The sequence below is a fragment of the Panthera leo genome, chromosome F3 (assembly GCF_018350215.1).
Source record: "Panthera leo isolate Ple1 chromosome F3, P.leo_Ple1_pat1.1, whole genome shotgun sequence".
Taxonomy (NCBI): domain Eukaryota; kingdom Metazoa; phylum Chordata; class Mammalia; order Carnivora; family Felidae; genus Panthera; species Panthera leo.
In genome coordinates, this window is record NC_056696.1 from 42,804,024 (window position 1) to 42,827,157 (window position 23,134).

A 23,134-nucleotide genomic window follows, 5' to 3' on the forward strand; every position below is an offset into this window, starting at 1 on the left:
CCAGCTTCACGTGCGCTACCCAGTCCCTAAAGGCACTCCCGGGGGAATAAGTGACTAAGCCTCGGGGACCACTGGGGATGGAGGGGGCCAGAGTTTGTGGAGAACTGGGCTGAAGAAAGGGAAAGATACCGCGTGTAAGAAAGATCGTGAAGATGGGACGCTCTGGGGCGAGAAGCAAACACACAGCGGAACAGGTTTGGCGTGTTTCTCCTGATGCTGTTTCAAGGCCCCAGGAGGCTTTTAAAATGGGAAGCTAGACCTGGCCAGTAACTGTGAGCTATGCTGGGCAATGGCTCTTCTAGATCTCTTGGCTCTGGCTGTACATTTCTGGGACTTACGGATGATTATTAAGGACTTGGGCCATGCCGAGGCACGGTCATCCAGGCGGGCCTCTCCATTCTGACTCTGGATCTGCTGTCCTCAGGACACCTGTCTCAGCCTGCCGCCTCGAGCCAACAGACCCTTTCCCAACAGACATGTATTTGCTGGACACAGACCCGCAACGCCGGAAGAGGAAGCAGACTCTACTCCTCCTGGAGCCACAGGTCTACCCGAAGTTCCGGGAAAGGCCCTGTTGTCAGTCAAATGGAGAACGGAAGCGTGGCAATCAACTTCACCTCCCTCATTTTACAGATGAGGACTCAGGAGGCCCAGAGAGGGACTGAGTTGCCCAAGATCATGCAGTCATGAAGAAAAAGGTGGCCTTGGAGTCCAGAGATTGCTTTTCATAGTCTCGCCGTGACAAGGGCGGGGACGTCTTTAAGGTGCCAGTCACGTTCTTGTTGACCTTCATAGTCAGAAAAAGCCAAGCTCGCCCTTTGGCTTGAACATCTCGGATGAGATGCTGATCTCTAAGAATGTGGCTGTACACCCTGACTCCGTGTCCCAGACTTGTCCAACGTTTAATACAAAATCTTCATTAAAGCCACCTCGGGGAAAGCCCCCATCGCTGGTGACCAGAGATGCGCTGAGAGAACCGTTGCCGTGTCGCCGTCATGAGCTTGCCCCACGCCCAGGTAGAGACACCAGGTGGACTGTGGAGGGCTCTACCCTCCAGAAGCTCCTCAGGGGGCAGAGATCTTGAATTTGCACCTCTTGGATCCTTTTACCCTCTTGTCTCTCTCCTGCTTCGGCTACTTTGAATAGGTCTGCGGTGTCTGTCATCAGTCACAGCCGTGTGCTTTTCCATAGCGCCGTTCTTTTTTCAAGTTTAAAAAATTAAAAAAAAAAAAAACCCTCTATGTCCAACGTGGGGCTCGAACTCACAGCCAAGAGCCTCATGCTCTACCCACTGAGCCAGCCAGGCACCCCTCCACAGTGCTGTTCTTAAGGCCTGTGCTGCTCTACCGACCCCTCACTATCCAGCAACCTTTTGGAGAGAAGAATTTCACACACTTGGGCTTGGTCTTCCAGGTCAGAACCTATGGTTTCTGTTGTTGTTGTTGTTGTTGTTGTTGTTGTTTCACTAGTTTGTGCCACTTCCCCCTCAGCCCCAGGCAAACTTGAGGTGAGGGGGTGCTACCCACTCCCCCAAATAGAACAACCTGAGTCAAACCTCAGCTGCTTTCCCGGGCGAGGAGGGCTCTTGTTTCAGAACACGAAAATGGGGGAAAATCAGAAAATTCTCTCCTAACGGAGGAGCTCCTTGGCATCTGTCCTCAGGAGAAGGGTCCTAGAATAAATCCCAAAGAGAGCATCTAGTGCAGTGTGCAGGGGGATTTCAAACTGGTGTCCCCTTTAACACTTTCTCCTCTGCAGGTCTGTACACGCGTGCACAGCCAGCCCGTGTCTCAGTCTGGCGGCCGGGCTGTCCGGGGATTCCCACATATTTGTTGCTATTTCAGGCTCGACTCCTCAGAAGGGAAGACCCAGACATTCTAAGGCTTCCAGGAGCCTACAGATTTCGGAAAGCTCCAGCTGATATTCTTGAGAGTTCAAGAAAGATCTGCTATCTCAAAAACCGATAGCAAGATTTTTAAATGCCCTTAGCTCCTGCCCATCTCAAGGGGGGGTTTCCAAATGACTAACGCTGGACACCAAGACCCCAGATATAAAATATACCCCATGCCGTTCCCCTAATCCAATCCACAAACGCCCTCTCTCTCTCTCTCTCTCTCTTCCAAGGATAGAAGGTAATTTCCAACATTTCCAAAAGATAACTGCAGGCATAAGAACTGGCAAAGCCTGATCTTGGAGCCCCTCAGAGAAGGGAGAGTCTCTAGGGCACATTCCTTTGCCAGTGAGCGGCCTCGTCCAGGAGGGAAGAACCTCCCACAACTTTTAAAAATGAGAAAACTGGGGCGCCTGGGGGACTCAGTCGGCTAAGTGTTCGAATCTTGATTTCGACTCTGGTCATGATCTCGCGGTTCTGTGGGATCGAGCCCCGTGTCAGGCTCTGCACTGGCACCTCGAAGCCCGCTTGAGATTCTCTCTCCTCTTTCTCTCTCTCTCTCTCTCCCCTGTCTCCCCCGCTCACGCATGTGCTCTCTCTCTCTCTCTCAAAATCAAGAAACACTTTTTAAAAATGAGAAAACCAAGACTCAGTGTGAGTCTATCATGATCCAAGGGCCCACAGGGAAAGGACAGTGGTGACAAGACCAGAGTCTGGGTTTTCAGGAATCTGCCCAAAGGAGCTGTTATCAGGGAGATTCTCATCTGTTTGGAGAAAGTCCTGCCTGGAGGTAAGATTTTTGGATTTCGTGTACCAGTTACATTTCAAAAACTGAAATTTAAGGAACCCCTATGAGGCTGCCAACTTTTTATTTTGCCAAATAAGGACATTTTGAAAGCCCAAGTACCATCTACTCTCACCACCAGCGCATGAAAAGAATAAAAAAGCCATAACCCCAGCATAAATATTGGAGCGCATCTTCTGCCCCCAAAAGAAGACCTTTGAACTGAATGCATTTTGTTTCAAGGGAAAAAAAATCGGATCAGGGTTTTCCTTGTTTCTCTCCATTTCACCTCAGACTGGTGAAAACTCCATCACCGACCAAAAATGGATAATCACTGGGCCAGATGACCGCTCTACGTCCCTTTTCGCTTAAGCCTGGAAATGAGGAGAAAGATCCTCAGCTTTGGGGATCTGGACCCTTCCAGGAAACCTGGGCCAGACGAATGGGGCAGACGGGGGAAATCAGCAACCAGGCCAGTTACAAAGACAAGAACAAATGCCGGCCGCAGTGGTACACACCCAGTGTTCAGTGAGCGTCTACCCCTGCGTGCGGCCTCCCAGGTTTCTGTGAGCCCCTGAATTCTACAGTCCCCTCGCCTGCGGAGACAAGCCAGGGAGAGGAGGGAAGAAGACAATCTTCCCAAGTCAAGAATTATCCGAGATGTGAAGGCGGCCTCCGGTGAGCGGTAAAGGGCAGCGAATCGGCAACGTGACACAGACACGGACCCGCCGATGCCATTTCGGTGGCACAATTAGGAGCCCGGAGAGGACTGACTCCCTTCCAGGGAGCAGTTTTTCCACTCCGCCTTCTGCAGATTATTGCTTCTCGCTCATTATGCTGATGGGGATGGCCTGGGGGCTGGCGAGGACAGGGAAGGGGATGCAGCTCGTGGTGTAGAGGGAAAATATTAAAAAAAGGCCCTGGATTAGGAGCTGGATCTTGATCTTTGTCCTTGGCCATCTGCCTACTAACCATGAGTCCTCTGGCACATTTTGGTTCTGGTTTCCTTATCTATATGGTGGGCATGATATTCTCTCTGTCTTCCTAGTGGGGCTGCTGTTAGACAGTGAGATTCTCGGGGACAGAACAGGTCTTATCCACATCTGTACCTCAATATCCAACAGGGTACCCGGGAGAGGAAAGGGATCGGTAAACATCTGCTGCATTGGGCCAGAGTGGCAGAGTTATCTGCAAAGGCGCGCCCACACCAGAAAGCTCCGGTAAAAGGGAAGGGCTGTTGTTACCCGTTGGCCAGAACTGCACATCACGCCAGCTGTCAGATATACAAAGACACTGGAATTCTCTTCGGAAGTAGATGGTGAGGTAAATGAAAAATAATTTGTTAAATGCCCAGAGTTTCAAAAATAATCAGACTGTACAACCCATTAATGATATTGCCGAACAAATAGCTGCGTGATTGCATGCCAGGTTCGGCCGTCCTACACAATGTCCTTGTTGGAAATGTGTTTTTACTGTCCTTTGCCCTGTCCACATTGCCTCTCATCCATCTTTCTCATTGTATTCAGAAGCCAGTAGACAAACCCTGGTTCTCTCACCTCTTTGAGGTTACACCTATACTGAGAGTTGAGGTCCCTTGGCTGGCTGCAGCTTTGGAAGGTACCAGAGCTTAGGACTCCCTGGTCCCCTTTCCTGACTCCTTTTCTGTCCACTCCACATTCTGCCTCCGGCTCACGCGGCCACAGTCTGCTTCTCATGCTTATCTCATCACCTTAAATCTGCTTTTCAAAAGCCACCTCCAGTCTCTTGCCAGTGTCACGGGTCTGGTCCACCCACCAGCCCTCCGGACCCTACCACACAGCATGTGCTGCCCACTGGGCATGACTGTACAGACAGGTCTCAGCGGCCAGGGCAGGCTGCCCGCCCACCAGCTCCCGTAGGAGGTAGGGATCTGGTCTCTGCTCCCGGTCACTGAGAAACACCATGCAAAGCCTGGGAACGCAGACCCGCACGCAGCCCAGCCTTACTCGCCACCCGCCAATCAATGCCAAGCCCCCCTGCCCCCAGGCATCAGCCTCCAACCTGCCCAATTCCGAGACACGGAGAAGAACATGCTCCCAGCACTTGTCTCTCACAGCTTTGGTCTCCTTAGGCCAGTTCACGCTAATTCCACACGGAGACCATGCTGGGACCCATACTGGTTACACCTTCTCACCACAAGGACAGCTACAGGACTTAGAGTTAGCTTTCCTGGGGGTGCTTCCAAGTGCCTGCAGAAAGCAAGCCTGGCTCTCGGGGCATTAGTCCCCTGGAAGTATATTTTCAGTACAGACCCGTGTCCCTAAGCTCCCTCTGTAGCCCCCCTGCCTTCAAGTGAGGAAATATTCACATTCTAGAAGTCAGAAGTTTTTGATGGGAGATCCCCAAGGGAGATGGACAGTCATGGGGCATTCTTATTTGTTAGTAGAGAAAAAGGAAATAAATGAAAGAAGAATGAAAAGAAAATTTGCTTCCCAGTAGAAACACCCCCCAATACATACACACGCACAAACGCATATACACACAAACATGCTCTCTCAGTTCTCTCTCACGCTTTCTCTCTCCCTCCCTCCCTCCCTCCCGCCTCCCTCCCTCCTTTCCTCTCTCTCTCTCTCTCTCTCTCCTTGTGAACCACTCCTCTTTGCCCAACATGTGCGCACCACCCCCCCCCCTCCTCTCCACTGAAAGTCTGGGTAGCCCCAGTTCTTCCTAGCCCAGGTCCCCAGGACCCCAGATTTTACCTTCCGTGCTAGAAGTCAGGACCCAACGGGAAGATGCAGACAGCTGATTGGGAAGGAATGAGACAATACTCCAGATTGGAGAAAATTGTCAAGGGTGGCCGGTGCAGCTCCCATGAGAAGGAAGGAGACAGGGAGAGAGCCCGGGAATGCAGAATTTCCCTAGCCTTCCAGGAAGGCTCTGGTGTCAGCTCTCTCCCAGCTCCAGCCTTGACTGAAAACCAGGGGAAAGTCTCCTGATAAAGCGGGGGTCTGAAATCTGAAACTGCAGGTTGGCCGAGTCCTATATAAACACACTCACACCCCCGGCTCCTGGGGTCTGATGGCTCACCCGCCTCGGTCCCCTCCCTCCCCACCCCGCCTGCTACTCTGCAACTCAGTAACATCAGACAGCCCTCTAGCTGTAGCAGCTCAGCTCCAGAAACCCTGAGCAGAGCCAAGCGGAGCCCGGCAGACACAGGAAGCGACCTGTCAGGCGCTCCCAGCCCCAGCCCCGACCCCCTCCCCGCCTCTCTGCTCCAGTTCAAGTTCAGGTGCTTAAGGGGCGCTCAGGGTCGAGGCACCAAGGCTGATGGCCAAGTTGTTGGTTTAGGAGCAGGGATTTCTAGCCTCTAGCTCCACATCAAGGAACGGTATTTTTCTAAGGCTCAGATTCCAGATAACTGGTCTGGCATAAACTAATTGCTAAACTCACCTTCCCCTCTACTCCTCTTTCAATTTTCTGCATCTGCCTCTTATGGAGTCGCCCCTTTCCCTTACGGTTCAGGCCACATGCGAGTGGGAAGGGAGAGTAGGGAGACACTCGCCCATTTTGCAGATGAGGGAGCTGAGGCCAGGAAGAAAAAATGGCTTCGCAAAGCTGGGGAGTGACTCCCGGGCTGGCCTGGCATCTTGGGTTGTAGTAGACCAAAAGCCGAGTCTTCAAAAGTCAGATGGAATCACGCTCTAGTCGGTACAACTAGGTATTCATTTGAATCACCGATGGTGAGAAAAATCACTTAACCACAGGCTGAGGTCACAGATTTGCACTGAAGATCTCTCCCAGAAGTTTCTCACAACTCCACCTCCAGGCTCCAAGCTTCGGTCCCCTGGAGCCCACCCCCCTACTGAGCATTAAGCAGGGGTCAGCAAACTTTGCTGTGTGAAGGGTAAGATAGTAAATGTTTTCAGGGCCAGTAAATATTTCCTGGGCCATAGAGTCCCTGTTGCAAACACTCAATTCTGCCTTCGTGTTACAAAAGCAGCCACAGACAACGTGTAAAGGAGCATAAACAGATGAGGACAAATCAATTAGCATAAACCAAAGAGCGTAGTTGTGAACAAGCAAAACTCTCCTTGCGGATACGACAACTTGAATTTCATATCATTTGAATGAATCAAAAAGCCTTTTTATTATTTTTTTTTCATCATTTAAAATATAAGGGGCGCCTGGGTGGCTCTGTTGGTTGAGTGCCTGACTTCAGCTCAGGTCATGATCTCAAGGGTGGTTTGTGAGTTGAAGCCAGGCATCAGGGTTGCTTCTGCCAGCGCAGAGCCCGGCTTCGGATCCTCTGTCCCCCTCTCTCAAAAACATTTATAATAAATTAAATAAATAAACAGACAAACACCACTTTTGGCTTGTGGGTCCTGACAAATTAGGCGGTGGACTGGATTTGGCCTGGGAGTCATGGTGTAGACTGGCTTAGAGCTTCTCAGGAAGGACACACCGGTTAAGAATGGTCACCTCCAGGGAGGGAGCTGGGGGGGGTAGTTCTGAGATGAAGTGGGAGAGAAACTTTTCTTTGGAAACTATTCTGTACCATTCGAATATTGCAACCTACGCAGGTTAAACACAGTCTATGAGTGGTTTTTTTTTGTTTATTTATTTATTTTGAGAGAGGGAGAGAGAGCTGGGGGCTGGGGGGAGGGCAGAGAGAGAATCGGAAGCAAGCTTTGCCTTATCAGCACAGAGCCCGACACGGGGCTCGATCTCACAAACTATGAGATTATGACCTGAGCCAAAATCAAGAGTCAGATGCTTAACCGACTGAGCCACCCAGGCGCCCCACACAGTCAAATATGAATGGGTTCGCCATCCAAGTTCCCTTACTTCTATCCATAGCAACGTTAACCATCCCAGTCAAACAGGCTTATACCTGCCAGGTCGACTTTGCCTCTCTCCCGCCCCAGTCTGTCATCCAACAGTAATTGCTGTCCGGAATCCACTGGCCCCGTTCACCCCAGCACCTCTGCCCACGACTAGCTATCTATTCCTCTCCCATGCGTGCTTATTATCACCTTTACCACACCACTGTCATTTCCTACAGCCCTCTACCCTCAACTGACTTTCTACTTGCGTAAAGCTTGTCTCCTTCCAAAAGTGACTGAAGCCTTTTAAGGACTGAGGCTCTTAATTCCCTGCCCTCTCTCTCCGCTCTCACACTAGTGCCTTGCACCTAGCAGGAATCCCACAAATAGTTGCTTGATTGTTAATCTCCCATCCTCCCAGAGACGGTTTGGAACACGGGCGACAGATCCACCCCAGAAAAGGAGTTGGTTCTGAGACACACAGCAAGGCGAGAGTGAACACAGGCACAAAGCCTTCCATTGTAGTAAAGAACGTTTAGGGAGAGGAGAACTGTGCTCTGGAGAAGAAAGTCAGGAAGCCCAGTGGGGAATTTTTCCCCTAGCCCCACTCTCTCGTGCATTCGCCTAGTAGGGTAGGGGGAACCTCTGATCCTCAGCTGGGGAGTTTGGGTGATCTCAGAATCAGAGGCTCCCCGGTATAGGAGGGACCTCCATGCTAAGCACTTTGCTGTTCCACCCAAAGCAGGAAAAGCTCTCTCCAGCACCTAGCAAAGATGAGCCTACCACCCGAACTCGCACAGGGACGAGATGTTCACTACTTCTGAAGGTGGCCTGCTCCACTGTTGAGGAGGGCGGTTAAGCGTGCTTGCTGTTTCCACCCGCTATTTCCAGTTCTGGAACTGAGCAGATGAAGACTTTCCGAGTGGGGTAACACAAAACTAATGATAACTGCCAAATATAATAGAGTTTTCGAATACTTCTTCCTTCCAAGACGTTCAAAGGGTTTTTAAAGACAAAAAAAAAAAAAAAAAAAAAAATCATTGACTCTTTGAAAGTGGAAATACCTTTGCTTAAAAATGTTTATTAAATGAAACTGAATATGCTCCCTTTTCCTCCTTTCAGCGTGAAAGTATCCAGGTCATGCAGAAAAGGAATGGTTTTCTTTCTTTAGAGGAGGAAGCTTCACAACCACCCATGGCAATGTGGGTCCTAACATCCCCTTTTACACCACAGGAGGTGAGGAGGAGAGGAGTTAGCTAGCTTGCCCCAGATCACATAGCTAGGACGTTCTAAAGCCAAACTTCAAACCTAGGCCTGCCCCAGCTTCAAAATTCACGGTCTTTTCCTTAAGCCCAAAGTTGCTATGACAGTTGATCATCTCTGTCAACCTCACTCTGCCTCTGAAACGAGCAGAAATGAATATTTCCACCACTTCCACCAGAAGCACAGGGGAGCTCACCGCATATAACCGCGCCCCAGCCCCTTGCCAAATCCATCGTCACGAGGCCTGCCCGGGATGGTGGGAACGAGGCCAGGATGCCAGCATCCCAGAGACACCCAAGGGGCAGAGTGGCATCTCCCCAGCTCATGGTGCACGACCCCATGCTTCTCCTCAGCCAGACTTCGCAGGGGCCCGGCTCCAGGACTCCTGCCAGGCCTAGGGTACTTGGGGGCCCATGAAGCATGGCATTGTTTGGGCAGCACAAACCCCACATTGACCTGGGCCCCGGCACCTTCCCTCTGCAGCCTGCTTTTGGTAAATATTTGTCCGGCTCCCCCAGCCCGACAACCCTACTTCTAGGAAGACAGGCTGGAGACTGCTGGGGACGGGCACCGAGGGACCACAAACACTTCAGCGCAGCCGCTCCTCTCATCCTCAGCAGGGAACTGCCTGCATCATCTTCCCTCTCCCCTGCCCTCCGAGCAGCTCTGAAACGTCTGCGGCCAGGCTCTCAGCCCATTATTGAAGCTCGAAGCTCGGCTTCAAATCCCCGAGTGGTTCCTGATTGTCGGGTTGGAGCTCACAGCGCTCGGCGAGGGGCTCCTGCCTGGTTCTCCTTCCAACCTATCAACCTGGAAACACACCCGGTTGCTCTCGGCTGCAGAGAGCGCCTCCCTCCGGGGATGCGCGCGTGCCCGGGGCCCCTCTGGCCTCAGTGACTACGTAGATGCGGGAGAGGACCCTCCCCATTTCTCAAGACGGCAAACCACAGCCAGGAGTTGAAAGCTCCCACGGGATGTTAATGTTGGAGACAGAAGCAGGCCCCAGGCCCACACTGCCTCTTTTCTTGGTCGCTGCAGAGAAGCGACAGTCTGTAGTCTGTATTGGCCCAAGGAAACCCCCACGATGCGCTACCTCTCCAGCTCGCCCCCACCCCCATTCTCGGGGAGCTGTCCTTGAGACCTTCACCTGGCGCTGTCTAAACCACCCACCTTTTTATCTGCCATCTCCCTGGGAGATGCGGTCATTAGCAGAGAGCACTATGTAGGTGTCTAATTAAGCAATCAGTAGCAAATGCAAAAACCTGTTCAAGCCACCGCACAGAGCATCCACCCAGGGATCCTCTTACAGTCCCTCCCCGAGCTTCCTGGAAAGGTCCCTATTGTTTGCCTGCAGCACAGCAAAGTGTCCGATTCTGCCCTCCTACTTATCTGCTGGCACTGACTTCCCTGACTCGGCACGCCCTCAGGGGGTGCCATTCACATAGAGCGCAGTGTGAATGGTGCCCCCAGAATTGTGGGACACAGTAGCTCCAGGCAGGCGGGAAAGTGAAGGTCCCCAGATGGGAGGGACAGGGTGTTCTGGGAGGATGTCTGCCTACCTGGCTTTTTCAGGTGTCCCAGAGCTATATCCTGCCGTGGTGGCATTTTGGGGTCAGGACACAGGAAGCGAGGAGCCCTCGAGCAGGTTGGTAGGAAGGTGGCAGGGGTGGAGGTGGGTGGCCCAGCACTCCTCCCACCCGTGTCTCTGAGTCCTTTCTCTTTTTTTGCACCGGCTGCTCACCTGTTCCTGTTTCACCCTTTAAATGGAATGTTCCACTTGCCCCGGGAGCCCAGGGGTGGGGGGAGAAATCCCGTGCTCACGAAGAGCTTTCTTCTTTAGACACTGGAGTCTCTGGGATTCCCTCAGAGGCTGCTGCAGATGACAGGTGGAGGCAACGAGACAAGGGCAACAGCGGGGGAGGACCCTTGGGGGTCAAGACAGACTTGAGCTCCCGCCTGCTCCCCCTAGCCTGGGGACGGTCAAAGCAGGAGACTGGAGGCCAACGGACACCTGTTGCCTCCCTTGATCCTGGCGGGTCCCCCTCTCAGGTGTCAGCACCCCGACAATCTGGGATGAGACACAGCGAGCCTCCCCCCGCTCCGACCGCCAACCTCTTCCCCTGTGCCCCTCCCTGAACCCTATCTTGTCTTTCCTCTTCTGGGCCCTTATCTCCCCGCCCAGTCCTTTAACAGGCCTCAACTCTTTCACCCTCATAGTGGAGCAGGAGGGGAGGCACCCTTGTACTGATGCCCACAGGCTTTTCAAGGGGACGGTGTGTATGCCAGTGCTGGGGGGCAGGGTGGGGGGACAGCACCTTAGGCTAAACCCAGGGCTGCTCATGGGGGGGGGGGGTCTCTCATGAGGCTCCAACGACCTCCAACCCACACCCCTATACCAGTGCAGGCCTCAGTGCCCTCTTGTGCCCCGGGGCTCTGCCAGCTTGGCCCAGAACCCTCGGACACCTGTTCCACCAAGATGTGTGGGTTCTCTCTGGCAGAAATGGGAGAACGACCTTTCTTTCCAGTGGCTGGGCCCTGCCCAGCTGTTTTGCAACTCCTAAGAGAACTTGGGCTTTGATTACAGCAGGAAAGGTTTAGGGGAGACACCAAGAAGCTCCTGGAACAGGTGATAAGGGAAAGTTCTGGACTCTGCCTTTGTGCTTGAGAAATACACCGGTGCCTCCCTGCTTCGCGCCTGCGTTCATCACGTTACTCTCATTGCTCAGAAACTCCCAGCAGCTGTCCCCTCCCCTGCTGGCTGCAGAAAGGCCTAACTCCTCGGCACCCAAGGCCCACTACAGCACATCCTCATTTACCTTTGAAGGTCATATCCCACTGCTCTGTAAGTCAATTTTCTTTCTTTTTTTAATTTTTTTAATGTTTATTTTATTTTTGAGAGAGAGAGAGAGAGAGCATGAGCAGGGGAGGGGCAGAGAGAGAGGGAGACACAGAATCCGAAGCAGGCTCCGAGCGGTCAGCACAGAGCCCGACGTGGGGCTCAAACTCACGACCGCGAGACTCAATCAGGTGTGCCCCCCTTTTTTTAAAGTTTATTTATTTATTTTGAGAGAGAAAGAGAGAGCACGAGCAGGGGAGGGGCAGAGAGAGAAGCCGACAGCGCAGAGCCCATCCTGGGGCTCGAAGTCACAAACGTTCATGACCTGAGCCAAAATCAAGGGTCGGTCGCTTAACCAACGGAGACACCCAGGTGCCCCTGGGTGTCGATCTCCTAATCGGGCCACAGTTTCTCGATATTTCCCCCAAAGGCTTCAGGCAGCTGTGTGTGTGGCTGTGCCACCGCTCCCTCTCACCAGGAGTTGCCATCCACGAGGCAGACTTTCAGGCTGAGCTCAGCCAGACGGATTAACTGATAACCTGGGGAACTTCTCCACAAAACCCAATCCCCCATTCCATCCTAGATGCCTGTTGAATGTAAATCTACCAGGAGAAGCAGGTCGACACTGCTGTCAGGCTGAGCTCAAATGTCACCTTTTCCAGAAAGCCCCGTTAAATACCCCCCGGCCCATACAAAGTGCCCCCCGTGAAGATACGGTCACGGATTGGTCGTGCGTTCCCTAGACAGGTCTTAAGCAGCCACACAGAGACAGACATAAGATGGGGTCCCTGCACTCCAGGAACCCCAATCTAGTGGCCGGACACACACCAAACCCACAAAGCCATCCTCTTCTCAAAGGCGGCCCGTGGTGAGGGTGGTATGAGTGAAGAGTCACGAAATGTCCAGGGAGGCAGCAGCAAGGAGACAAGAGCCTCTGAGAGAAGGAAGGTGGGCATTCCAGAAAGGGAGCCACTGTAGAGGGGCGGGAGAATGCTGGGGCCCCCTTGGCATGGCCCCCCGGGGTCATGCTGGGGGGTGAGAATAGGAACTAACATGTATTGTGTGTTTACCTTGCATGCTATTGGAACCGCTCTCTATTTATGGCTTCTTTTCTCCCTTCTAACTAACTGATGCTGGAAGGGGACTAGGGGTCCGGCTGGGGAGTCCCACCAGGCACAGAGTGGCTCCAGCTCGATTAATATTTTCTCCGTGATCAGCAGATAAATTGATCTCTGAAGGCTCACTCCCAGCGGGAGGAAGGCAGGATCCTTTGGGAGCAACTACGGCTCTGAAAAACATTTTCCTCACTTTTTAAACTATGAAAAGCAACACCAGGGCTGATGAGCGGAGGAGGGCCACCGGCTGGGGGAGGGCCTGGCTTTCCTGATGCAGGATGTAAGAGTGGGTGTTAGAGCGCTCCCTGTCCCCACAAGAAACCCAAGCAAGGCTTGGGGAGACAGCTGCCCCTGAAGGACAGCTGTGGGTTGCTCAGAATAGGGACACAGGAGAAATGTTCTCAATGGGCCGGCCCGGAGGTACCCAACCTCCCCAGAAGTCCCTTGTCCCAAATGCCGGTGTGGGACCCGTGCAAGCAGGGTTCCCTCAGCACACCCCAGAGTGGGCAGGGCCTCCTGAACTGACCTGGTCCTTCCTCCCTCTCCTCTTTGTACCCACCTCCCTTAACATCTCCACGGCTAACACGGAATCACGTAATCGACCCCGTAATCTGCAGCTGAGGTCACCAGAACTGGAGGCCAGGGGGCCCGGGCTCTAGTCTGCTCTGAGCCTTGGCCAGAACATCAACATCATGCCTCTCTACCTTCACTTGGGGAACAGCATGGAACCTATGTTTACCTAATTCAGCCCTTGTGAGTGTACAACTTGACGAATATAAAAATATTTCAAAAGTTGAACCTAAAAAAGCAAAGCATAGGAGCGCCTGGGTGGCTCAGTCAGCTGAGCGTCTGACTTCGGCTCAGGTCACGATGTCGCGGTTCGTGAGCTCGAGCCCCGCATCGGGCTCTGTGCTGACAGCTCGGAGCCTGGAGCCTGCTTTGGGTTCTGTGTCTCCTTCTCTCTCTGCCCCTCTCTCACTTGTGCTCTGTCTCTGTCTCTCAAAAATAAGTAAATGTAAAAAAAATAATTAAAAAAAAGCAAAGCATTGGGTACGTTGATAGAACACCAATCGGCTCAAAAAGAGATGCCCGTGCATTTCAAGCCCTCAGCAATGAGCGCCACGCTCTGGGCTCCAGGTTGGAACACGCTTCCCTGGGTTGGGTCTGGGAAGGGATAAGATAACCGTGAGCAATGTCCCTACAACCAGGTCTCCAGGAAAGAACAGCTGACCCCAGCTGCAGCCATCTCCTGGGGTCCGAACACGCTCTCTCCAGAGCCCCGCGTCTGGGAACCACGAGGTACCTTCCCACTGTCTCAGAGTCCCGCCTGCTTCTGAAAAGGGGCCACGGCAAGCCTGGCGTGTCTTGTTCCCCTTCCCCTCGGGAGCCTCCCCCTCTCTGTCCTCCTCGCTTTCTGAGTGGATTCTGTAGGCCAGAGACTTTCACACTACCATTTTTGAATTATAATGGAGTAAAATCGAGATTGGCATTTTAAGAATTGAATGAAACGGAATTGAAAATATCAGTACACACAGCACTCTGTAAGAAGAGTGTTAAAAGGGGCGCCTGGGGTGGCTCAGACCGTTGAGCATCTGACTTCGGCTCAGGTCATGACCTCACGGTTCTTGGGTTCGAGCCCCGTGTCGGGCTCTGTGCCTGCCAGTGCAGAGCCTGCTTGGGATTCCCTCTTCCTCTCTCTCTGCCCCTTCCCACCCGCGTTCTCTCTCTCTCAAAATAAATAAACTTTAAAGAGGCGTAATGTCATATACTTACACCCACAGAGAAGGGTACGTGTTCCTTGCTTACAGAGTAAACATCTGTCCGTAGCGTGGAGAAAAAAACTGAAAACCACTGCTGTGGGAGAAGCTAAGAAGGGTCTCTCCGAGGACAATATACACTTGGACTCAAACTCCCGAGGCTCAGAGGCTTCACAGGTGTCTGCACACCTTGCTTTAGGGAAAGAGGCACAGGTGATGTGATTGAGTGTCCGACTCTCCATTTTGGCTCAGGTCATGATCCCAGGGTCATGGGACTGAGCCCCACATTGGGCTCTGAACTGAGCGTGGAGCCTGCTTAAGATCCTCTCTCTCTCTCTCTCTCTCTCTCATTCCCCCTCTGCCCCTCTCCCCTATTTGTGCTCACACACTCTCTTAAAAAAAAAGTTGGAAATAATAAACTTGGCTAACAGGGCTCCTAACCATGATGTACTGAGTCCTTGATTAATCTCGACAATATGAACTTGCATAGGGATATTAGACTCTCCCACACCCTTTGTTCTAGAAGACCGGGGTTCTTTCTGATCACGTCTCATTTTACCTCCTCCGTGGCCCAGAGACGCCAGGAGGGGCACCACTGTCCTGTTTGCCAGCCCCGAGAAGCCCAGCCTTGCCAGAGTCACCCTGTGAGGGAGCGCCCCGTGAAGCCTGGGAAGGTTTCCGGTGGTTAGGAGCCAGGAAGTGATGTGACCCCTGTCTCAAAGGCTCTAGAGGCACTGGCTCTCCCAGCCTGCCCTTGGTCTCCTCCCGCCTTGACTTCAGTGCAAACTCCCCTGGGACACAAGGCACTCGGTTTTACCTCTGGAACCCGGCTGCTACTTCCGACGGGGAGAAAGAGGCCGAAGAAGGCAGCGCAGGCTGTGACTGCGGACCAGGCCTCCTTTCCCTCGGGAAAAGTCAGAGCTCGAGCGAGAAGAGGAGCAGGTGAATCTACCCATCAGCTCTACGGACCATTTCCTCTGAAATGCCCGGCCTCCCCCGGTAAGGTCCTCTCCAGCGAGAGCTGGCCAACACCCCCACATCCCAGGCGAAGCCCACCACTCTCCTTTGTGTCTTCTCATCCCGTGGTAAACCTCAAACAGTGACCCCGGTACAAAACCGACAAACAAAGAGAGAAACTGAAGTCCAAAGAGGCTAGGGGGCTTGCTCCCAGGTCACAGACTCTGTGACTGCAAATGAGGGTAGGTCCCAGTAAGGCCGGGCTCCTTTCCGAGCTGGTGGAAACTTCCATAAATCTTCCCTCCCCCCATAAATCTTCCCTTCCCCTCCCTGACAGGCGTGACCCCTCCCTCTCCTGTGCGCTCTCTGTTAACTCCTATACAGGCATTTCCAAGCCCTCCTCCGTCACCCCTTCCCGTATGGCACCGATTTGTTGAGGCGTCTGTCTCCCCCCGTAGCACTCTGAGTTCTTTAAGGGCGGTGACTATGTCTCACTCGTCTTTGCATTCCTGGTACCGGGCATACAGTGATTTCTCAATAAATGTTTGGAGAAGACCGGGCAGGAGGGAAGGAGGGAAGGTGGGATGGAAAAAGAGGGACGGGCAGAGAGAAAGAAACAGAAGGGGAAGGAGGGAGGCGAGGGGGCTGGGGAGGGAGCGGGAAGGCAGGCAGGGGTGAGGGAGGAGGGTGAGCAGGTACCAGGAGATCAGAGGCACCTGGAGCTGGTGGGACTGGACCACAGCATGTGGGCCTCTGCGGGTCTCCCTGGGGTGCTGGACAGGCTACCCCAGAGCCACCCAGGACGTAAGGAAGGAGCACCTGTAAGGGGGTAGGCTTTCAGCTACAGAGCCACTCGCCTGTGTTCTTTTCCTCTGCCGTGCTCCCTGGCCCCCTCCTGCCTCGCCGTTCCCACCTGTTACATGGATGCTCCTCCCCGTCCTGATGACGGAATGGATTTGGGAGAATGGGGGCCCGCAACACAAGCTGGGGAGTCCCCCCCCACTGGACCCCACCCCCAACCTGGGGGGTGGGGTGAGCTTTCAGGGGTCCTTCTGGGTGAGGGGCTAGTGTCGGCAGAAGCCTGAGGAAGGAGCCATGTTCCTCCACCCGGATCAACCCCCAACCCAAGGTCTGCCTTCCCGAGGGGTTGTGAGGCGGGCGGCAGGGGTGGCTTCTCGAGAAGGGGCTCCTGAGCAGCCTTGGTCCCTACGTGACGCAGAGAAACCACCAGAAACCATAACTTAGCAGGTTGGCTTCTCTTTGGAGTTTCGCTGGAGTGAGGAGGCGGAAGGCTTGCTGTGTAGACTGAATCCCTGTGAGGCCCCTTTCTCCTTTTCTAGAAAGTACCAGGTCCCCTGCCTCTTCCAATACGGTCCATTGCTCATATACCAGTCACACCCCCCCCCCCCCAACACGTATTTGTGGAAACCTCCTACGTGCAAAGCATGCTGGTCCTGGGGGTACACTCTTGGAACCAGATCTCTGGAATAGGTGGGGGCGGGCAGTCGGGGGACAGAGGGGCTTCTTGGCCTTCTCCAAAAATGTCCAGAATGACGCCGTAACAGTCTGCGAACCCTGCCCCATCTCTCTTGCAAAACAAGTCCTCAAGCCAAATCTGGCACATGCCAGGCAGCCAGGCACCTGGAAATGAAGCGGGAAGCTATTCCAGGGGATCTTGTGGCTTCTTCTTTGTGCCAAAGAACCAGGAGGGGAAGGGGGGGCTCCGAGCTCAATCACACTGGGCTCCCTGAATGGACAAGGCTGTTGTCGAAAGGTAGAATATGGGATAGTGTCAGCCAGAGGCCACGGCTGGCCTGATGACCTTGGCAGTGTCCTCAAGGACAGCAGCCGGAGTCAAGTAACACCAACAGCACAGTCCACCACACAGAGCACTGCTTAGTGGAAGCCAAGGGCACGGAGCCCTTATTCTGACCCTAGAGCTAATCTGCTGTGTGTCCTCGGACAGGCTGCAAGCCTCTCTGATCCTTCGGTAACACAGCACAGGGCCATAAGGATGGAGGCAAGGAGAAGAGAGGAAACAAACTCTGCCCCGTGCCCTGCTTAAACCCCTGAAAGATTAAATCCAGTCTCCCGGGTAGGGCTGTCAAGGCTCTTCACAAGCCAGCCCACCTTCCAGCCCCCTCCCCTGAGACTCCAGAAGTGTTCTCTGTGCTTCAACCCCTCACCGCGCTGTTCCATGCGGCCCCTGGCCTGCTGCACCCCTTCCACCCCCTCACCCTGACCTCAAGGCTCAGCCCGAACCCGCCTGCTTTCACCCAGCGATGTTCCTTCGTCTGTTTGCAAAACACTCTGCGCACCTAAGCTCAGTTTTCTGAATTCTTTGTTCGTAAGTCTACCTCCCCTACTAGACCGTGAGTCTTAAAGGACCCTGTCAAATCCATCTTTCATCCAACAAGCATTTAGTAAACGTCTGCTCCACTGTTAGGTGCCAGGGTACAAAGCAGAGGGAGGCAGTCTGACCGTCTGGTGTCCCCTGTGCTCAGGACAGTGCGGGCGCAGAGGGCCCGGCCTGCTACGGGGTTGGGAAAAGCAGGTGCCAGGAGCTGCCCCCCAGGGCTTGCAGTGTGCACTCCGCCTCCTCTGCCTGAGCGGAAGACTAAGGGACATTGGGAAAAAGAGAGCAAAGGCAGAAACTGTAACCGCTTCCTGAGCGCTACATTATAAGCTATTGTCAGTGCTTCTGACACCATTTTTCTTAATCCTCAAATTAACTCTCTGACAAAGGCTTTGGTAGATGAACAAAGCGATGCCCAGAAAGGCCGAGAAACTTGCTGAAGGTCACACAGCAGGTGGCAGAGCTTAGGTGGGACCTCAGGTCCGTGTGGCCACCCCCTGCGCTCGGTCTCACGTTGCCCAATTTAAATACAGTAACAAATGAGCACCTTGACTGCTTTTTCAAAAGGAGGAAATAACGATCTATCAACCTCTGGGCTCTAAGCCGTGTGACTTCAGTCCTTACTTTCGAGGCGGCCGTCTGGAAATTCTCTATTCTCTTCCCTTTCCGTTGCAACAGCAGTTCCCAGACCCCTAATGAGCCAGGCCAGCTTCCCGCCCTGCCTGGGGAAGCCAGAGAGCTGCCTGCCAGTTCTTGCCACCTTCAAAGTGTCATTAGTGGCCGCTTGGCAGGTGGTCCCAGGCCTCTGTAGCCGCAACCACTGCCCCTATTATCCAGGGCTTTAACCAGTCACTGAAGGGATTCTGCCCTTCACGGGGAGACAGCAGAGAATGGGCCTCCTGCGCTCTGCTCACCACCAACCGCCACCACACTTCTCGAACACTCTCCTGCACATTCACCAAGCTTTTTTTGTTTTTTTTTTTTCTCTTACAAAACCCAGCTGTGGCTGCTGCCCATGCAAACTCCTGGGCCTGGGCGTCAAGGGCTCTTTCCCAACATCCTGTACCCCTCTCACTCACTCCTTTCTTCTGCGACCTGCCTCCCCAAGGACAAACCAGCCTAGCTGGCCCTGGGGAGTGTGCCAATGCCCTTCCTGTCCCACGGAGTGTCATTTTACTGACGCGAGTTCTTCCCCTTCTTCCCATCCCAAACCGGAACCATCTCTTCCAGGAAGCCCTCCCTGATAGACACGCCCAATCTTGATCTTGCCTTTGCTTTGCATTTTCTCAGAACTTAATGCCTTCCCCGCATTTACGCTGGTTGGATCTATTTGTTACCTTCACTCGTGCGACGAACATTTACTGAGGGGCTACAACTAGGGCCCGGGCATTTATGGAGGGTCTGTTGTGGGCCAAGCGCTGCCTTCAAGGAGTTTGTGCTCAGGCCCTTTCCTGAGGGAGGCCCACCTCTGCACGTAGGTTGGGAGCTGTCCTGGGGACTGTCTCCTCTTTGTTCCGCCCCAGCCTGACATTTACAAAGCATTTTCACTTGTGCACCCAGGATCTCATTGTATCTACATGGCACCCCTACAAGGCAGGATGGAGCCTACAAGGGTCCACTTGAAAGATGGGGATGTTGAAGCCCAGAAGGATGAAGTGACCTATCCCAGGGCCCCCAGCTGGTTACCAGCCAGGTCATCAACAGAATTCAGGTCCCCTGGGTCCCAGGGAGAGTGGCTTCTGCCCCCACCATGCGGACTAGGATCCTTAAGAGCTAGATGGGTTCTAAGTGACCACCTACTTCTCAACCTCAGTCACTGTCACTGGACCTTAAGGAAGAAAGAGGCTGAGGCCAAAATAGACGGCCTTAGAAAGTGCGGGTGTAACTGGAAACTCGGAACAAGTTTATCCTTGTACTCCTGGCACATGGCAGGCACTCGATACATATTTGTTAAATGAATGAACAACTTACTGAAGAGGCCAGGAGCTAGTTGACGGTAATGGCCATTCGATCGCATACTTTGTGTCGGGCACGGTTCTAAACGCGGCTCGTGCTGCCTTCACAACCACCTTCTGAGATGGCGGCTACCCTCTCCCTTCCACAGAGGAGACAAAATGAGGTGAGCCACCCGGAGTGGGGGCACCCGGGAGGAACCTGGGCAGACTGACTCCAGAGCTGTGCTGCCGAGCACCCCAGCCAAGTACAGGTCGGTCACACGCTCCCGCCGTCCACGGTCTTCACTCGCTTCTCATTACTAGCGTACCGAGTGAGTGTTCTGACGAGTGCTGAGTGACAACTGAAGTCACGCTTCTGCCCTGGGCCCCAGGGTCCGCGTGAGTCACCCCCGGCTGTAATGCGGTGTAATAAAAATCCAGCCGGGGGGGAGGGGCCGGAGGCCGTGTTTCAGCTGGTCCAGGACCTCGTGGGGCCTGTCCAGTGTCCACACCCCAGAGTCCTGCCGCTGTCCCTGGGCCTGTCCCCCTAAAGGGCGGCTCTCCTCTCTGACCTGATCGCCAGACACACCCGGTAAGAGCCAGGGCTGTGGATTACGAGGGGCAGAGGATGGAAGGAAATTTCTAGCATCTCAACCGAGCTGAAGTAGAGGGCAGGGTTAAGGAGGGTAGAACAGTGTTTGTCACTGGGACAAAGACACGCTGAAAAGATTTATAAATAGAATAAAGAGAGGGGCCTCAGTGAATAACCCCTTTATGAGGCGGGATGGAAAGGACAGGGCTGGGCTCCACCAGCTCTGGCTAATTTCCGTGCCTTGTCAGAAAGAGACTGATCCTTAGACAGGAAAGTCTCATCACCAACTGGACAGGGCCAGGGCCAAAGAAAGAGAATGTAGAAAGAATCACCTCTAAGGCTGGGCTTCTCTGACAAAATCGGAACTGAACTGGGAGGGATAAGACACAGAAGAGGTGATTTGGAGCAAGGGAGACTATTCCAGAAGTCGCAAAAGCTGAAGGTTTTGTGCCGAAAGGCACCGAATTGGAAGTTGGTTCTGATCTCAGTGCTTCTATATGGCCCGACAGCTTACTAAACTCTCTGTGGACTTCAGCTTCTCTGTTTTCTGAAAGAAGGCTAAGTGTCACCTGTATGTGTCCTTGTCCCTTGGCAGAGAGAACGTGTGAAGGCAAAGGAGACCAGAGACCAGATGTCGCTTGGAGTTATCTAGAGGACAGGAGATGCGGAAAGGCAGGATCTGACCAGACGTCTCAGCAGCGGACTGGCAGGAGCCACGGGCGGGCTCTGTTTCCGCTGCCCCAATTGCTGGCAGAAAGGAACAACTAGTTTGATTATCTCAGAGCCCCTGGGAGGTAAAGAAGACATGCCTTGTCCATCTTGGGTAGGTAATGTCTCTGCCCAGTTATGTGTGAGAGAGACCCCATCTCTGGGGTCAGCCCACAGAAGCTGACTGGTGGGAAGAAATGTTCCCTGTGATTTAAGCAACACAGAGAAATGCAAACCGGGTGTAGAGGACTGGCAGAGAGAGGATCCCCTGGCACAGGGTGGCCAACTGTCCCAGTTTGCCCAGCACCGAGGGGGTTCTCAAATGCAGGACTTCCTGTGCTAAAACAGAGACAGACTGGTCACCTTCCCGAAGGACTCACACGTGAACCAAGCCTCTGGTTTGGCAGAGCACCCGTGGGCGTTACGTGAAATCTTCATGCTCAGAAATATCGAAAGCTCAGGTCTCAGGGTTGGTTGGGAGGCTGAGGGCCCAGATGCCCATCCCGGTGAGGCCTTGGCTCGCATGTTACTGTAGGCATACTCGCTGGGCCTTGATTCTTCTGGAAGATCTGGATACGTTTACCCTCCTAGATAGAGGACAAAATACTGGTAGAGACTAACTAAAGTTGCCCGGAACCCTGAGAAAGGTTCCTGTTGGTGACTTCTTAGAGGAGCCTCTGAGTCAACCCAGGAGGAGGCCAGGGAGCAGAACTCTGCCCCCTGGCTGTCCCTAGAGGTCACTTAGTCCTACAAAGATCTCAGCGGTTGGGGTGAAGAAGGGGTCAAAGGATGGGCATGGGGAGAAGCAGTAAGGGCCGTTTCCAGGTTACCAATGCGAAGCACAGCTGAGCTGCGACTGACTGATAGGTGGGACTGGGCACAAAAAGGGGCAGTGCCCTCGTTTCTCCCCTGCCCTGCCCCCTTCCTAATCAGTCCAGCACAATGAGCTGTACTTCCCCTGGCCTGAATCCACTTAATTTTCTCCTAAGCTGCTTTGTGGGGCAGGCGGCTGAGCACGCGACATGTCCAGTCCTGCTGTAGCCGACTTTCTCTACGGATGAGGGCAGGCTTTGGTTCCGTGCCCCTTCTGCCAGCTGAAACAGAGCCCAGGCTCACACCGGGCCCCTGAGTTCGCGGAGCCCAGAGGGCAGGAATGGACATTCAGCGCCTCTGTCCCTAAACGGCCGTCTGCCCTGTTCAAGGGCCAGGCAGAAGAGACAGGGCTTGAGATGTCAGGATCGAGAAAGTTTCTCCCTCCCGGCTCTGCCGATTCACAGCCATTTCTTGTTCTTTTTAAAAAAAATTTTTTTTCAAGACTTTATTTTTTAAAGTAATCTCTACACCCCACATGGGGCTCGAACCCACGACCCTGAGATCAAGAGTCACATGCTCCACCCACCGAGCCAGCCAGACGTCCCCACAGCCACTTTAATTCAGCAAATGTTTTATCAGTGCCCACTGTGTGCAAAGTTCTGGGAAAGAGACTGAGGTGGTTGAGACCCAGACTCAGAACCCAAGGAGGGACAGGAGGGCACAAGGAGTGGAGATCTACAGATAGGTCCCAGCTTATACTCTGAGGCCTCCATGTGTGGCCCCAGGCACCCCGTCCAAGTGAGCGCACGCAGAGACGTGGAGATAAAAGGGAAAGGAAAGAAGCCCAAACCCTGGTTAACTGACGCGGTGCTCCGTGGGATAGATGATCAAGCTTTGCTTCCATTTACAACACATTTCTGACAAACGACTTTTGCTGATCGAGCCCTAAGTCCAACCCGTAGATCAAGCTAGAGAATTTGTAGGGTCTAAGGAGGGTGCCTGGGTGGCTCAGTCAGTTGAGCGTCTGACTTTGGCTCAGGTCATGATCTCATGGTCTGTGAGTTCAAGCCCCGCGCCGGGCTCTGTGCTGACAGCTCGGAGCCTGGAGCCTGCTTCGGATTCTGTGTCTCCCTCTCTCTCTGCCTCTACCCCGCTCATGCGCTCTCTCTCTCTCTCTCTGTCAAAAATAAATAAACATTAGAAAAAAAAATTTAAAGGGTCTAAGGAGAAACGTAATCAACCCCCCTTTCCTTTTCCTGGACTGGTTGGTTCATTCATTGATTCATTCCTTGATTCCTTGATTCATTCATTCATTAATCCATTCAC

The 23,134-nt window shown here is 53.4% G+C and overlaps 1 protein-coding gene and 1 long non-coding RNA gene across 17 annotated transcripts in view; one reads left to right on the forward strand and one right to left on the reverse strand.

Annotated features, from left to right (window-relative positions):
- PLEKHA6 (pleckstrin homology domain containing A6) overlaps nucleotides 1-23,134 on the reverse strand; it is a 111,365-nt gene that overhangs the window by 66,929 nt on the left and 21,302 nt on the right. The gene's annotated exons all lie outside the window — the stretch shown is intronic.
- LOC122211481 lies at nucleotides 10,248-14,735 on the forward strand. Of its 3 annotated transcripts, none has more exons than XR_006198697.1 (4): nucleotides 10,248-11,013; nucleotides 11,325-11,582; nucleotides 13,900-13,990; nucleotides 14,473-14,735. It is a non-coding gene; the product is annotated as an uncharacterized LOC122211481 (long non-coding RNA). The 3 variants fall into 3 exon arrangements; XR_006198698.1 differs by having other exon boundaries at nucleotides 14,500-14,735; XR_006198699.1 differs by having other exon boundaries at nucleotides 11,328-11,582.